We start from the raw sequence: 12,535 nt of genomic DNA on the forward strand, positions 1-12,535 counted from the left end.
TAATTAATGGGAGAGCATGGGAGTGCATGTGGCTGATTTGTGGTGCAATGATGAAAGGCAAAGTGCATGTGGCTGATTTGTGGTGCAATGATGAAAAGGCAAAGTGCATGTGGCTGCAATGGATTAAAGGATGGGAGTGCATGTGGCTGAAATGGATTAAAGGATGGAAGTGCATGTGGCTGCAATGTAGCCTTCTAGAAATTAGGTTTTTAGGCCCCCTTGCAACTCCCTAACTGAATTCAAGCCTTTCAAATTCGTCCATCCTCATGCCTCCATGCTTGCACTATCCAATCTTGGCCCAAAAATGCTCTAGAATGCTCCAAATTGCTTCTTTTTGCATACTTTGACACTAAAACCTGAAATTGCACGAAAATAACTTTAAACACTATAATTAACATAGTTTAGCTAATTAAATGCAAGAAACAAGCTAACTAAGTCGTATAAATATGCTCCTATCATCATGTTCCCTAGCCCATCCATTCATCTCCCTATAAAAACCATTCTCACTTCACACAAAATAGACTTCTTCTTGGCTTCATTCCATTATTCACACACCCTAGCCGCTCCATCTCTGTCCATTTTCCATCCCATTTGCATAAACCATTCAACCTTAACCGCTCCACCTCATTTACAACAAACTTGGAGAACCAACACCAAAGGCCACTCTTAAGGGATTTCGACATCAGTTTTGCTTCAAGGGTTCTTTCTCCTTAAATTCTATGTTCACTCATGTTGTATATTTTTATGTCAAATATTCTGTAAACATGAAGTGTAACTAATCTCCTTCTAGGGATTCGATGTAGCCTTGCAAGACTGCCATGTAGTTAATTCAGAATGCTCATTTGATCCATCTATTTCTTGTTTCATTCTCTGATTTAATTGAGACTTTGTGTGTTGATTTTAATGCTTGATCACCATTTGAATTAACCACAGGTTGTCTAGCCAAGATTAAAGCACACATCATGCATATTCTTGGTGGATATGGGAATGAATGAAGGGAATGTTTTGCAAACATCTTGCCGAGTGTTTCCTTTGGTTTTATGAAAGTTTCTTGTGCGTGACACATTCTTGATTAGGAACCAAAGTTGCACATCACAATTAGGTTCATGATTAGGAACATTTGATCAAATCCACACATTATATGGTTGGTCATATCTAAGTGAAACAAACTCAAGAAATAGGTAGATGGCTGAGTATAAACTGACTTAACAAACATGGACTTGGCTTAGCAATGGTGAAACTGAATCCCTAGCTTCATCTCCATTGGTGCTATCCCATTTTATTAGTTGTTGATTCATTTATTTGTGTTTATTTCAGTTTCTTGTGCTTTCAAGTTACAACAACAAATCTACCTAATTTGATTAGTTTTATTTATCTAATAGAGTTCTTATACAACAAGTAGTTGTATAGGTTCAATTAGTCCCTGTGGATTCGACACCCTTACTTGTGCCATTATACTAAACATATTTTAGCACTATAAGGAACACAACAACAAAAAATGGCGCCGTTGCCGGGGACTTATTTCAGTCCCTTATAATTGCTTGTTTTGCTATTAAACCTTGTTCTTTTCATTTTAAGTAGATTTCTGATTTTTATTCAAACTTGTTTTATCTTGTTTTAGGTAGTATATGTCAAATAGACTTGCTGAATTAAGCCAAAGAATTGAACGGTTAAAGAGCAACAATTGGGACAGCTTTGTTCCAACAAGTTCATCCATTGTCCGTGAAGAAGAGGAAGAGAATTCGTCTAGTTCAACAAGTGAAGGATCTGAGCACGTTAATTGGGAAAAAGAAGAAGAGATGGCGGGCAACCAAGATGAGCTTCGAGCTTTGGAGGACTTTGCTCAACTGATAGGAGCATATTCATGCGACTTAAATGGCTTGTTCTCGTGCATTTACGTTATGTTTCTTTAGTTATTTTAGTCCTTTATGCTTCTTTTGTGTGTTTTCGGGTTCTAAGGGCAAAGTATGCAAAATGGTGCATTTTGGTGCATTTTGGAGTAGTTTGGGGCGTTAAATGGATTGCATATACTTGAAGCCAAGTAGATGGACGAAATTGAAGACCAAAGGAGGCCCTTTGTACCAGAAATTCACACCAACACATCCCATTTCAGATTGAATTCCAATCATTCCAGCCAAGCCACATGCACTCCCTTTAATTTAATCAACCTAGCTGTCAAAGCACATGCACTCCCATCCATTTCATCATTGCAGCCACATATAGCTTTAATTCACATGTAAATAATCATGCATTCCCTTCATATAAATCAGCCACATGCACCCATAATCATTCAACCAACTTTGCACATGCATTCATCATCATAACCTAGCTGTCATTACCCTTTAATCACATGCATAAATCAGCCACATGCATCTCCCATCACCATTCCAGATTTCCACCAAGTTCCTAGCTGTCATATTCCCTCCTTTTCACCTATAAATAAGCATCCATTGCAGCCACAATTCATTCATTCCCATTCATACACAATTTACTCTTGCATTATTCAGAATGTAGACCATCAAACCACCCTTGCTGTGCCCTCCCTACCAATCCAAACACCACCAGAAATCATCCCATTGCCGTGGCCTCCCTCATCCATTTCCATAATTCCCCAATCCATTCAACACACCAAAACTCACCTTAGACCTTGTGCTACAACGAAGAGGAGGAGAAGAGTGCCTAAACGTTCATACAATTCAAGTTTGAGTTGTTGGAATGTTTAGGTGTTTCTTTTCCTCGATTCCAATGTTTAATTTCAATTCTCTTTGTTTTGTACGTATGAGGAACTAAAGCCCCCCTTGGCTAGGGGGGGATTCGAAATATATGTTTATGCTTGCATTTTGATTTGATTACTTCTAATTGCGTTTCATAAGTTGTGGATTCAATTTGTTTAACTGTTTGATTGATAACCTATTTATGTATGTTTATTGAGAGTGCACGCTTAATTTTCATGCATGAATATGACGCTAGAATATAAGTGAGTTTCACCTAATAGTTATGAACTTATATTCACAAGTAGTGGAGGTTGCTTATAAACAATCGCGTTAAATGAATTCTTGGCAAGAGTATCATGCATTCATAGTTACAATTGCCTCGTCAACACTTATAATTTTCATAGAACATAATGATCTCTCATTGTATCTCTTCTATGCATTCATGTTGAGAACCATTGGAGAATGATTTGAATTGTCGCATGCATCATCCAATTCAATAACATAAGGAAAATTTGAAGGTTAATTAGTGCATCACGGTTAACTTGGGGTGTTGAGCATCATGGTTTATTGAAAAGCAATTGGAAATCGTTTTATTATGCAAGTGTAACATGTGTGGAGATGAACCCCTTGGCTAGCATCCTCATTCCATTCCATCACATTCATACTTACAATCTGTTTTAATTAGAATCTGTGCAATTAGTTTAATTTCGTCCAAAACTCAATCCCCCCCTTACTTTAATGTCCAAATTAGTTAGAAAGTGTTTTAGTTTGTGTTTATAAGTGTTTTGATTCAATTTGTTATACAAATTCGTCCAAATTCACCAAAGTGCTCAAAACTGCCCAGAAAGTGTTTTTAAGGCAGTTTTGAGTATTTTGGGTGATGTTTGAGTCTTTTGGTTTGTTTTAGTGTTTTAAGCGTTTAGTTTCGCATTCTTTGAGTTTAGTTTAGTGTTTTATATTGTGTTTTTACGTTTTTGAGTGAAATCCAAGTGATTAACAATCCCTCCTAATCCCCGGTCCAGAACGATCCCTACTTACATACTTACTACAATTGATAAAAAGAGGGTTTAATTTGTGTGCGTATAAATTCTCGCATCAAATTTTGGCGCCGTTGCCGGGGATTAGCAACTTTGCTAATCCCTTGGATTGTTTTATTTTCGTTTGTTTTTATTTTATTACAGATTCTTAATCTTGTTTTGTTTCTTGTTCTAGGTACTAGTTTATGACTCGGAGTTCTCATCCGATTCGTGAACATATCCTGGTGTGATTGGGTTCTTCGTCCGGCTGCAAGACGTAAAAGAAAGCGCTACTTGGGAGGCAACCCAATACACTGAAAAAAAAAAAAAAATAAAAAAATTATCAACAACAAAAGAGAAAGAATGTAGCCTTCACAAAGGTTGTGTACGTGAAGCCCCACTACGTGGCAACACTCTCGGAGCAGGAGGCATCGGAGCAGAAGGCATCGGAGCAAGAGGCATCGGAGCGGAAGGCATCGGAGCAGGAGGCATCGGAGCAGAAGGCATCGGAGCAAGAGGCATCGGAGATAGAGCATTCGAGGCCTCAATACTTGGCGGAACGCTGGATGACCCAGGAAAAAGGTGCCTCTGGAAGAAAGACGCAAGCCTTTGACGGTCACTTTGCATTCGACCTTGAGATTCTTGCATCTCATCAAGCTTCCTCTTCATGCCTGTCGAATAATTATTGGCAAGCACATGCAAACTTCTATTCTCGTGCTTAAGCTGTTTGATCTCCTGCTTGAGATTTTCCACCTCTGCCATCAATGATTCAACCTTACGGGAGCGAGCAAACAGGCGTTGGCCCATGTTAGACACAGAGCCTGCGCACTGAACACTGAGAGCCAGGGACTCTTGAATGGCTAACTCATCGGACCATCCTGAAAGCAGCTGACTATCTTTGGGAGTGAGGAGGTTTCGAGCTACTATTGTAGCTGTTGTGGCATCCTACATCACGGAGTCTTCACCTGTAAGAGGACCGTTAGAAGATAAGAAAGAAGGGCGCCATACGTTACCTTGACGCGGCGCGCCCGTATCACTGCTGAGACTCAATTCTAAGCTAAGGTTCGATGGGTTTGCCATTTTTCAAAAGTGTTCAAAGAGAAGGGCTGGATGGAGTTAAATTTCAAAGGGCCGGAGACGATTTTCATAGATGGGCAGTCTTCAGAGTGTGTATGTTGGTGCTAATCGATAGCTCTATAAAAAGCCAAGGCGACGCTCTCTCGGCTTTTTAGAAAACGCGTTCAACTTTGTCAAAAGATCTCTGACAAAGTTGAAGACACGTGGAGGCCATCATCGCAACTACACATCTTTAGCCGACAAGCGCAAAGTTCGGCGACGCTTTCTCTGCTTTTCAGAAAACGCATGTAACTTTGTCAAAAGTGGCGCTCGTTCAGAAATCGAAGAGGCGTCATTCAGAAATCGAAGGGGCGCATTCAAAGATCGAAGAGTCGTCACTATTTCAAAAAGCCAGATTTGCAGGATCAAAACGTTTGTCGACAAGGGTAAAAGAACAGTACCTTCACTTGCTATTGGGAAATCCCTATATATGTCGACCTTCATCTTTTATGGCAAGGCAGTCCTGAAGAAAATGCCCAACTTTTCCTCACCTTTGAGGGCGCACTCCTAGCAAAGCCTTTCGAAATACTCAAATTCTTTCTTCTTCCCCAAAGATGATACCAGATGCCTGGAGTATAGATGACCCAGGAGGAAACAGCACAACAAATACATGTTCTGATTCATTCACCGCTTCTTCAAAAGCAAAGGTATCTCATATCATCAAGGTCAAAAGCAAAAGTATCTTATATCATGCTCTTTCCCTGTCTTTTCCTTTGTCTTTGTTATTACTTGCATAGCAAAGTAAAAGAAGCAATCAGCCGGCACTTGGAGTCAGTCTTCCGACGGTCGGGAATCCCTTTCCTGTTTGCTTACCTAGCGTTGCTCTCGAGTAGTCATCTTCAACGGTTGATACACTTCCAGAGAAGGGACCACTTCTGCAAAGGGGAGCAAGTAAGGCAAGTGAGAATGACACATTGAAGCATGTGGAGACAAGCAACAACTGCATATGCTGAGCTATCCTCTAACCCTCTTCAATACGAATTGGAGAGATTGAACAAAGAAACAAATAAAATGAGGAAGCTCAGACCTTCGGGGGAGACCAAAAGAATCCTGCTGCCCAGTTCAAGAGTAGCACAAAGGAAAATCAACGAGTGGAAGAGACCAAAAGAATCCTCCAGCCCAGTTCAAGAGTAAGTCTGTGGAATCACCAAGATCATGCCCATGCATTCAACAAAGGAAGGCCGAGAAAGCACTCCAATTCCAGATTTGCGTTCCTAAACTCTTCTCTTTGTTGTTGATTTTGTTTATGCCATGTTAGGTTGTTAGATGTTGTTTTGTTTGTTTGTTTGTTATTTGTGTGAGTCTATGCTTGAAACATTGAGGACAATGTTTGATTTAAGTGTTGGGGGGGGGGGGGGTAACTAAGTATATTTGATGGAAATTCGTGGGATTTTATCACCCATAACTTCAAATGTTGTTCTTTGTTGTTTTAAGGTGTTTTTAAGATGTTTTAGAGTGTTTTGGTGCTGTTTTGAGTCTTTTGGTTTGTTTTGGTGTTTTAAAGTTTAGTTTTGCATTCTTTGAGTCTAGTATAGTGTTTTATATTGTGTTTTTACGTTTTTGAGTCAAATCCAAGTGATTAACAATCCCTCCTAATCCCCGGTCCAGAACGATCCCTACTTACGTACTTACTACAATTGATAAAAAGAGGGTTTAATTTGTGTGCGTATAATTCTCGCATGATCAACCAATCATACCAAACTCACCTTCATGCATCTTGCTGCCCACAGAAGCTAGAAACTATGATCTTAAATCTTCACATTTCCATATGCTTCCTTCTTTTTATGGCTTACCTAATGAAGATCCTTTAGCTCATATTAAAGAATTTTACAACGTTGTGAGTGGTTTACCTTTACAGGGAGTAAGTGATGCAAATCTGAGGATGAGAGTGTTCCCTTACACCTTGAAAGATAGGGCTAAGGGTTGGTTGATGACTCTAGTACTTGGTTCACTCACCACGTGGGATGCCGTGGCTAAGAAGTTTTTGGATAAGTTCTTTTCCACTCAAAAGACAGCCACATTAAGGGGACAAATCTTCAACTTCAAACAAGATGATGGAGAACCTTTCAATGAGTGTTGGGAGTGCTTTAAAGCCCTTTTGCTGCAATGTCCACACCATGGATTACCTCTTCACTTACAAATGCAAATTTTCTATGATGGACTAACCCAAACATGTCACTCAACTGTTGATAATGCAGGAGGTGGAGCTTTGAAGAAAAAGAATGCTCAAGAGTCATATAACATTTATAAGATGTTGGGGTCTAATGCTCAACACAAAGATTTAAGGGGTAAGAAAGTTGGAGTATATGAAACAAGCTCTAATCATGATCTTTCTTTGCAGGTAGCTAACCTAGAAAAGAAGCTTGAATCCGTGCTCAACATGGTGCCAAAAGCAAATGAAGTGTGTGCCATTTGCAACATACCAAGCCACCTTACTCATCAATGTCCATCTAGGGAAGTTTACCCCGAGTTTGTCCAAGAGCAAGTGAACCTCATGAATTCTTACAATCAAAGGCCAAGGAATGATGTGTATTCCAACACATATAACCCAAGTTGGAAAGATCATCCCAACCTTTCATGGAAGAACAACAATCAATTCCAAAACTTCCAACCAAAACCTGCCACTACACTTGAGGATACGATTAAGTTGTTAGCTCAAAACACCTTGCAATTCCAACAAACCACAAATAGCACTTTCCAACAACATTCAGCGGCTCTAACCAAAATGGAGACACAATTGGGACAGATTGCAGATGCCTTGAACCAAAGAGAGGTTGGAAAGTTTCCAAGCTGATAGGAGCATATTCATGCGACTTAAATGGCTTGTTCTCGTGCATTTACGTTATGTTTCTTTAGTTATTTTAGTCCTTTATGCTTCTTTTGTGTGTTTTCAGGTTCTAAGGGCAAAGTATGCAAAATGGTGCATTTTGGTGCATTTTGGAGTAGTTTGGGGCGTTAAATGGATTGCATATACTTGAAGCCAAGTAGATGGACGAAATTGAAGACCAAAGGAGGCCCTTTGTACCAGAAATTCACACCAACACATCCCATTTCAGATTGCATCCCTTTAATTTATTCAACCTAGCTGTCAAAGCACATGCACTCCCATCCATTTCATCATTGCAGCCACATATAGCTTTAATTCACATGTAAACAATCATGCATTCCCTTCATATAAATCAGCCACATGCACCCATAATCATTCAACCAACTTTGCACATGCATTCATCATCATAACCTAGCTGTCATTACCCTTTAATCACATGCATAAATCAGCCACATGCATCTCCCATCACCATTGCAGATTTCCACCAAGCTCCTAGCTGTCATATTCCCTCATTTTCACCTATAAATAAGCATCCATTGCAGCCACAATGGATTCATTCCCATTCATACACAATTCATTCACCATTCACGCCAGAAATTCATCCCTTCTCTATAACACATGCATACTTCACCATTCTTCATATTTTCTGCCCAAAAAGAAGCCTGGAGGTCCCCTACATCCATCCCTATCCTAAACACATCATTCTACACCATCCATAACTCCCCATCCCTCCAAACCTATCCTTAGACCTTGTGCTACAACGAAGAGGAGGAGAAGAGTGCCTAAACGTTCATACAATTCAAGTATGAGTTGTTGGAATGTTTAGGTGTTTCTTTTCCTCGATTCCAATGTTTAATTTCAATTCTCTTTGTTTTGTACGTATGAGGAATTAAACCCCCCCTTGGCTAAGGGGGGATTCGAAATATATGTTTATGCTTGCATTTTGATTTGATTACTTCTAATTGCGTTTCATAAGTTGTGGATTCAATTTGTTTAACTGTTTGATTGATAACTTATTTATGTATGTTTATTAAGAGTAGACGCTTAATTTTCATGCATAAATATGATGCTAGAATATAAGTGAGTTTCACCTAATAGTTACGAACTTATATTCACAATTAGTGGAGGTTGCTTATAAACAATCGCGTTAAACGAATTCTTGGCATAAGTTTCATGCAATCATAGTAACGAATGCCTCGTCAACACTTATAATTTTCATAGAGCGTAATGATTCTTGCTTGTATCTCTATTATGCAATCATGTAGGGGACTTGTGGGGAATGTTTTGGGTTGTCGTATGCAATCATCCAATTCAATAACGTTAGGAAGATTTGAAGGTTAATTAGTGCATCACGGTTAACTTGGGGTGTTGAGAATTCATGGTTTATTGAAATGCAATTGGAAATCTTTTTATTATGCAAGTGTAACATGTGTGAAGATGAACCCCTTAGCTAGTCATCCCATCCATTCAAATCCATCACATTCATATTTACATTCTGTTTTTAAATAGAATCTGTGCAATTAGTTTAATTTCGTCCAAAACTCAATCCCCCCTTACTTTAATGTCCAAATTAGTTAGAAATCAATTTAGTTTGTGTTTTTAAGAGTCTTGAGTCAAGTTACAACTTAATTTCGTCCAAATTTGGGTTTAAGGTCAGAAACTGCCTAGTTAGTGTTTTTAGGCAGTTTTGAGTCTTTTGAACTTGTTTTGAGTCCTTTGAGTCTTTGTATTGTTCAATTTAGTTAGAAAGTGTTTTGGTTTGTGTTTATAAGTGTTTTGATTGAATTTGTTACCCAAATTCGTCCAAAGTACTCAAAGTGCTCAAAACTGCCCAGAAAGTGTTTTTAAGGCAGTTTTGAGTGTTTTGGTGCTGTTTTGAATCTTTTGGTTTGTTTTAGTGTTTTAAAGTTTAGTTTTGCATTCTTTGAGTCTAGTAGAGTGTTTTATATTGTGTTTTTACGTTTTTGAGTGAAATCCAAGTGATTAACAATCCCTCCTAATCCCCGGTCCTGAACGATCCCTACTTACATTCTATACTACAATTGTCAAGAAGAGGGTTTAATTTGTGTGCGTATAATTCACGCTTCAAATTTTGGCGCCGTTGCCGGGGATTATCAACTTTGCTAATCCCTTGGATTGTTCGTTTCTGTTATGTATTTTAGTTTTACTTTTTGATTTGTGTTTTGTTTGTTGATTTCAAGTACTAGAGAAACACAACATGGCACTTGATAATGCTTCTCTTTTGTCACAGCTCATGGAAAGGTCCCAAATGCAAAGCGTTGATATATTCGATCTTCAATCAAGGAATAACGTGTTTTCCAATACTTACAATTCGGATTGGAGTGATCATTCAACTTCTATGTGGTGGGAACCTCAAAATGTTCAACAAGAAGGATATTGGCAGCCACCTCATATTCAATATGCCCAACTAAACTCAAGTTTGTCAATAGATTATAATGAAAAGCTTAATGAATTAATTTGTTTGGTGCAGGGCTCACAAAATCAACTCGAGGAGGCTCAACAAGGAGAATATTGGCAACCATATGAGGAGTTCTATACAACACCTATGCAGCCACCACAACCTACCCAAACAAATTCAAGTGAGTCTTTGTATAATGATACGGTTAGTAAGTTACTCACCAATTTGTCTCAGGGGCAAGAAGATCAAAACAAAGCAAGGCAAAATCAAGACAAAAGGTTGGACCACTTGGAAAAGCAAATTGGGCAGATAGCGGAGTTCATAGGACAATTTCAAGACCAAGGCAAACTCCCTATTTCAACCATGGCAAATTCGAAGGAGGATGAAGGACTGCAATTTAAGGAAGTGGAACACACCCAAGCCACGGCAAGGGAGGAAACACCTTTGCCGCAGGCACCTATTGCACCTACGCCATCCAATTCAGGTATGGTTGTTCCAAAGTTAATTATTTCTAACCCCATTCCACTGAATGACCCTATTCCTTGCAGGCTCATGCAATCCAAGGAAGAAGAGGGTGAGAAAGGCATCTTCGAATCCTTTCCAAAGAATCAAGAGCAAGATGTGACTGGGGAATGTCTAGAATTCATCAAAGAGGATATACTTGAGACAACAATTCGCAAGGAAATTGGATTTCATGACACAGGACAAGTCATAACGCTCAAAACACCAAATCTAGCTGAAATTTCTAGTCTTACAACTTTCGAAGGGGTGTTTATTCTTGAGTTTATGTCGGAGCACACAGGTAAGCCACCTCCCCGAATTTCAATTTTGATTTATACTAATATGTTGTTAATGATTCAGGCACCCACTTTAGAATTTAAACCATTACCGGATCATTTCAAGTATCACCTTCCATTCAAAGATCAAGTCCATGCCGTTTGATTTAAAAAAAAAAAAAAAAAACAAAAAAAAAAAAAAAAAAAAACAAAAAAAAGAAAAAAAAAATAAATAAATAAAAGAATGTAGCCTTCACAAAGGTTGTGTACGTGAAGACCCACTACGTGGCGAAACTCTCAGAGCGGAAGGCATCGGAGCAGGAGACATCGGAGCGGAAGGCATCGGAGCTAGAGCATTCCAGGCCTCAATACTGGGTGGAACGCTGGATGACCCAGGAAAAAGGTGCCCCTGGAAGAAAGACGCAAGCCTTTGACAGTCACTTTGCATTCGACCTTGAGATTCTTGCAGCTCATCAAGCTTCCTCTTCATGCCCGACGAATAGTTATTTGCAAGCACGTGCAAACTTCTATTCTCGTACTTAAGCTGGTTGATCTCCTGCTTAAGATTTTCCACCTCTGCCATCAACGATTCCACTTGGCGGGACCGAGCAAGCAGGCGTTGGCCCATGTTGGACACAGAGCCCGCACACTGAACACTGAGAGCGAGGGACTCTTGAACGGCCAACTCATCGGACCGTCCTGAAAGCAGCTGACTATCTTTGGGAGTGAGGAGGTTCCTAGCTACTATTGTAGCTGTTGTTGCATCCTGCATCACTGAGTCTTCACCTGTAAGAGGACCGTTAGAAGATAAGAAAGAAGGGCGCCATACGTTACCTTGACGCGGCGCGCCCGTATCACTGCTGAGACTCAATTCTAAGCTAAGGTTCGATGGGTTTGCCATTTTTCAAAAGTGTTCAAAGAGAAGGGCTGGATGGAGTTAAATTTCAAAGGGCCGGAGACGATTTTCACAGATGGGCAGTCTTCAGAATGTGTATGTTGGTGGTGATCGATAGCTCTATAAAAAGCCAAGGCGACGCGTCCACCGAGTCAAATAGCCGAAATTTCCTGCGTAAATTTCGGCGACGCTCTCTCGGCTTTTCAGAAAACACGTTCAACTTTGTCAAAAGATCTCTGACAAAGTTGAAGACACGTGGAGGCTATCATCGCAACTACACATCTTTAGCCGACAAGCGCAAAGTTCGGCGACGCTTTCTCTGCTTTTCAGAAAACGCGTGCAGCTTTGTCAAAAGAGCCGCATCCGCACTACTACGTGTCGTTCAGAAAGCGAAGGGGTGTCGTTCAGAAATCGAAGGGGCGCCTGCTCAGAAATCGAAGAGGCGTCGTTCAGAAAGTAAATAGGCGTATTCAAAGATCGAAGAGTCGTCACTATTTCAAAAAGCCGGATTTGCGGGATCAAAACGTTTGTCGACAAGGGTAAAAGAACAACACTTGCTATTGGGAAATCCCTATATATGTCGACCTTCATCTTTTATGGCAAGGCAGACCTGAAGAAAATGCCCAACTCTTCCTCACCTCTGAGGGCGCACTCCCAGCAAAGCCTTTCGAAATACTCAATTTTTTCTTCTTCCCCAAAGATGATACCAGATGCCTGGAGTACAGATGACCCAGGAGGAAACGGTAGATGGAAGCATGTGCTGATTCATTCA

The 12,535-nt window shown here is 39.9% G+C and overlaps 1 pseudogene; it reads right to left on the bottom strand.

Annotated features, from left to right (window-relative positions):
* Window positions 1-6,859: 6,859 nt before the first annotated feature.
* Window positions 6,860-6,970, bottom strand: LOC125473377 (annotated as a pseudogene).
* Between the last annotated feature and the right edge of the window lie 5,565 nt (window positions 6,971-12,535).

Source organism: the organism of the source record quoted next, unplaced genomic scaffold, assembly GCF_019419815.1.
Source record: "Pyrus x bretschneideri cultivar Hongxiangsu unplaced genomic scaffold, Pyrus_bretschneideri_v1 Contig84, whole genome shotgun sequence".
NCBI lineage: Eukaryota > Viridiplantae > Streptophyta > Magnoliopsida > Rosales > Rosaceae > Pyrus > Pyrus x bretschneideri.